Source organism: Daktulosphaira vitifoliae, unplaced genomic scaffold, assembly GCF_025091365.1.
Source record: "Daktulosphaira vitifoliae isolate Bord-2020 unplaced genomic scaffold, ASM2509136v1 Scaffold_4, whole genome shotgun sequence".
Lineage (NCBI taxonomy): Eukaryota > Metazoa > Arthropoda > Insecta > Hemiptera > Phylloxeridae > Daktulosphaira > Daktulosphaira vitifoliae.
The window spans coordinates 36,432,968-36,438,379 of NW_026099575.1; positions in this window are offsets into that span (position 1 = coordinate 36,432,968).

Below are 5,412 nucleotides of genomic sequence, written 5' to 3' on the forward strand. Positions count from 1 at the left end.
ATGATACGCGCTCATCCCTAGCATGTACGCGTACGCGCTGCCCACCGCACACATGTTTGTGGAACACGACCACCGCCGCCGCCGCCGCCCAGTGGTCCCTAAACCGGTCCTTTACATGGCGAATTGGCCGCTGTAACATTTTTTACAATAAACGGATCAAAAATCATTTTTAAAGGATACGAAATTAGTAACATAGAGTTCGATAATAAATCCAAATTAGCAAGCGAGTGCGACTTGAAATCAAATAATAGAGCAATCCTAATAAAAAGTTTATTCTGAGATACACTTGATGTAGAGACGTCCTCACAAGACTATTTACAAACATTTGGCGTCCACATGATGTTCCAAAAAAATAACAACAAATCAGTTTTTCGGTCTTTTACAGATTCCGGGATACCAGTGCGCAAAAGAGCTCACTGATTTCACATAAAAAATTTAATCGGCTTTATAAAATATAAACAATAATTTATCATAATACCCCGTGTCATAAATGGTAAAGTAAAATTAAATTATTTTTAACTATTCAATGCAAACTATGTAAATCCGTTAAGTGCAACCTCTTTCTGCCACCATTGTTTGCCGAGTGTAAATTCTAAAATATCACGTACAACTAAGTGACCCATAGCGTACAACTACAAAGAACATTTGCAAAAAAGGACATTTTTCATATGATCAACGTGAATTTTTTGAATGGAAATATTATTCCTCTAGTGTTAAGGAAAACTGGTTTGTCGTTCATCACTGGTTCCTTCCTTTGCTATTATATTATCCTTTTATCCAATCAAGTATCTCTTTCTTTCTCGCTATAGGAATTATTTTTTGTTCCAGAAAGACCAGATGTCGACGGTGGCATATTCCGTCACGTGTTGAGACCCAAAAGCATACTATTATACTATTCGTCCAAAAATATACGCCTAAAAATACTTAAAATGCGTCGCAACGTCACGTGGGATTACTGTTCATGCCGATGTACAGTACTTAAACAATAACATACTAATTCTTGTCTTTTAGACAAGGAAAAATTCCTCGTTTTCTCATTAACAAAAAGTACTACTAACTGATCACGAAAATTATAAAATTTTAATAAATTTCCTATTTTGAGATTCCTTATTGCATTATTTCTCCATACTTTCAATTAAATCAAAATTATCATAAAAAAGTATTGTGTAGTATGTAAAATACTAAATACTATTAAATTTTTAATGAACTCTTCAGTAAATTAAACTCGTTTCTCATGTCTAATATACTGAGATCCAGCGAATCGGTGTGTTAAGTGAACGATATAAATATATTTTGGTGTAAAGAAATCATTACTTTCAGATGATGACATTAGACGTGTATTATTTTAATATAATTTTTATTAGCCTTAAAATTAAAAATCATAAATCCCAAAACTACTATAAAATCAATAGCTCATTTTTTAAAATAATCAATAATTACCGATCATGCATATTAGATCACTTTACATGTGTTTGTTCCGGCTTTAAAAAATGCATACACAGCATTATAATAAATTCATTAAATAGCAAATGCAGTAACACATAAGAATACACAACAAATTAGACGATAAAAGTATAAAGCGATAAAAGAATGAATAATAATAACTGTTCTAATTATATTAATTCATTGTTTTTAGCTGAAATATAACATACAATTAAAAAAAAAAAATTAACAGTATAGTTAGTTTTCTAAGTATTTATCAAAGACAAAAATATTTTGAGATATCCATTAAAGATCCCGAGTCTTAAGTGTATTTAATTAAGTAAATTTTGATAATTTTAAAATGTAACTTTTCCTACTAGCATGATAATATTGTTATTTTTATTTATCAAAATAATATTATATAATAATTTTGGATAATATATTCTATATTATTTACCTATTATTAACATAGATTATTAGCATGTTAAAATGTATTGTATTAAAACCGAAAGTATTAGCAACGATATAATCAATTGTTCGTTAAATACAACGTTTCTGGTTTCCTTTCGTGCTTATGGTAAATCATTTATAAAAAGGCGATTTTTCTAAAAAAACAGTGTTATCAAGTTAATCACTATTATAGAAATATTTTAATTATTTTAACAATAAATCAAATTTTACAAGTAAAAGTATAAAATATATTACTTTTTCACAAAATGAAGAATAATATATTTTGTTCCGCCATCTAATGGACTCAAACGGAACTTCAAAATTTGAGTCATAGAAAGCGTTTAATGAAATTATATCACATGGACCATGTTCGAAAATACATAGTTTATTAAACAGTGTTTATTGAGCGATAAAATTGAATAAATAGAAAAATTATTTCTTTATATTAGATTGACTACGTATATTCAACTTGTTTGCCAAGTCAATTTATTTTTCTGTTTTTTCTTCGTTATGATAAGATATCAAATTGTTTAAATTTCAAATAAGTTTACAAATTATAAGTAAAAACTTTTATGCTGTTTTAATTTGGTCAAATGTCAAAAGAGTTGATAGAATTTTGTTTTCAAAAGTTACTTACTAAAATTATTCTAAGAAAAATAAACTTACACTTCTCAAACTTGAACTGTTGTTTTTATACTTTTAAATTTTAGAAAGTGTTATAAAGAGTTATTTTCTTTAAGAAAAAATTTATATTTATTTTTTTCAAATGAATTTTTAATATAAATAAATTTAAATTTCTTGTATCCATCAAAATGTCCTGAAGCAAAAATTTAAATAGTAATTTATTATGACAAAATAAATGATTAAATTTAATATTAAAATTATAATTTGCAATAAAATTAATCTGGCATTAAATCATCTTTAAATATTTAATTTAAAAATTGACTATAAAATTGGTTATTTAATACAGACGGCAAAATTATTTAAATTGAGCTCGAATTGGTGTCTGCAAAAAATGTATGCTATAACTAATAAATATTTAAAGTACAATTATCCTTTTGAACACAGTGCATAAATAATGTTACTCTCAACGATAATTATAGTCATAGGGCTTAAAATTATATATACAAAATAATTGATTTTTTTACTACGGCTGGGTAATAACCAGGTTCGCAACAAAACATTAAAAGGCGTTCCGTTTATGCAATTTAACTACTTACTTGTCAACAAGTGTATTATACATGAAAATAGTTACGAAATAAACAGGGCTCACAATTTACCAAGTAACTTTTTAGACATGTTTACATATATTTTAAATTCAACTCTAACTTGTATTTTCCATCGAAGACACTCTGGTTGTTGAGCCTAACATAATTAATATGATAATATTACCGCTTATGCAGCATTGCACAATATAATTTATTTCCTCGGATCGCAGATCCACGAAGAACGTTAACTATTGATTTAATAAAGCATGCTTACTAAATAAATAAATTATTACTTTTCCGAGATATACCCGTTATTTAATATTTTATATGCCATGTATTATTAAAAAATACAAAGTTCTCATCGGAAAATGCTTAGGGCGAGTACCTGCGGGCTGTTTAAAAATGTATGATATCGCCTTAAACATAATAAACCCGCGCGTCGACTTGGTAAACGCAATCTTGTGTCGTTACAATTATTATACTTTGACATATACTTATAAAAGTAAAATAATTGTAATTCTTTTATGACAAGTTGAAGAGCGTGTGGATGACGGCCTAGGACACTATATACATGTAAACATGTATGCTAATAGTTGACATCTGTTTATTTTATTCAGTCGCATTATTTTCATGGCCATTCGGTGCCGCACATGCGACAAACTTTTAATTTCAAAACTAAAGGCACAATATTTTTTACATTTAGGCGTTTTTCGTTTTTAAAATACTGTTGATGGTAATCATGCGTGTCGGTGGGTTTTTTTATTGGTCAATCAAATATTTGCTTACTTGGTCTTAAAATAAGATTCGGTAAAAGTGTATAATTCGATTACAAATAAAATGTTTCGGTATTTACACTGTAATCAATTTTTAGGAAAGACCTTCATTTTAAAATGGCCGCGTTTATTCAACAATTGTTCGACGTAGCCTAAAATTATTATTTTAATACAGTTTGTGTTAATTCATTGAACTTCACTAGATCCAATCAAACAGTAAACGCAGATCGTTTCTCAGCTTTTTCAAAAACAACATTAAAACACAACAATTTAAATCATTTCATTCTGCACGTCAGCCAAAATAATTAATGACGTCTCAGAATCTCACTGTATTCTTCATGAAATGTATTATTATTTCAACCATTTGATGGTATGCATACACACTAACTTCGAGTAATGCTCGGCCGCACACGCGCACGTTTTAATTTCGGTGGATTATTTTTAGAAACACTCGAATGCGTCATGTATACAAAAAAACATGATTTGATTATGGCTCAATAATATAATATTTCTAAATGTTTAAAACTCTCACTTTTCAAATATTAAACAAAACTTACCCAATAACCTGCACTGTCGTGTCTATCGGCTGCAACCGGAACTCATTGAAAAATCAAAATGTTTTGCTCCTAATAAAGTGAACCCTTTAGTGTTTATTTATTAATTTTTCAATGATTTTTCGTTGATACGCAAACCTGTTGGTACATAATATTTTATTTTATATTTCAATGGTATTACCTTTTGAATCTGTCGCGACCCCTCCAAAAATAATGAAAGATACATGTGAATTTATAGAGAATAAATTTAATGATAGGAGAAATTAAGTTCATTTTTTCAACAGAGACACCATAACTATTTTTAAATGAAGGTGGAGCAAAAATTAAATTATTAAAATTTTCAGTGAAAAAAAATCGGGTAGCTTATAAACATTACCCTGATAATGTATATTATTGTTTATTATATTATTAATAATAACTTGGAGGATGACCTAGACAATAATGGATAGGAAATGGCATATAGATTTGAGTTGTTTACCTAATGACATTATATAAAGAATTTGTTGGTCGGACTAATCGCATCCGGCGGAGTCACTAGTTTCAAAAAACTAAAATTCACAAAATAATTAGTATAAGCTCAGAAACCAATGTAATTGTTAAGAAGATTTGATTTTTCTCATAAAAAAATAATTAATCAGGTTAAAGAAATATTTGTTATTTGCAATAATTTGGAGTTAATTTCAAGTTTGTATTCTTAAAGTACAACGCTACATCTATAAAACCGTATGGCAACTCAAAATGCAAAATCAATTGAAATAAATAGCTATTAACATCTTAAACTAATCCATCTAAAATGTTTTTAATGCATACTTTATTGAAATTCGAAACAAAGCAATCACATTGGCTATTTTAATGTCACTACTTTATTTAATCTGACAATTTTTAAAATAATTAATTAGATTATTTTTTTTTTTTCAACATATGAAGCGTATGTGCGAGTTACGTGGTATTTTTACGATCGATATAGAATGTATTATTTCCTAAGAATTATAATTTCAAATATAT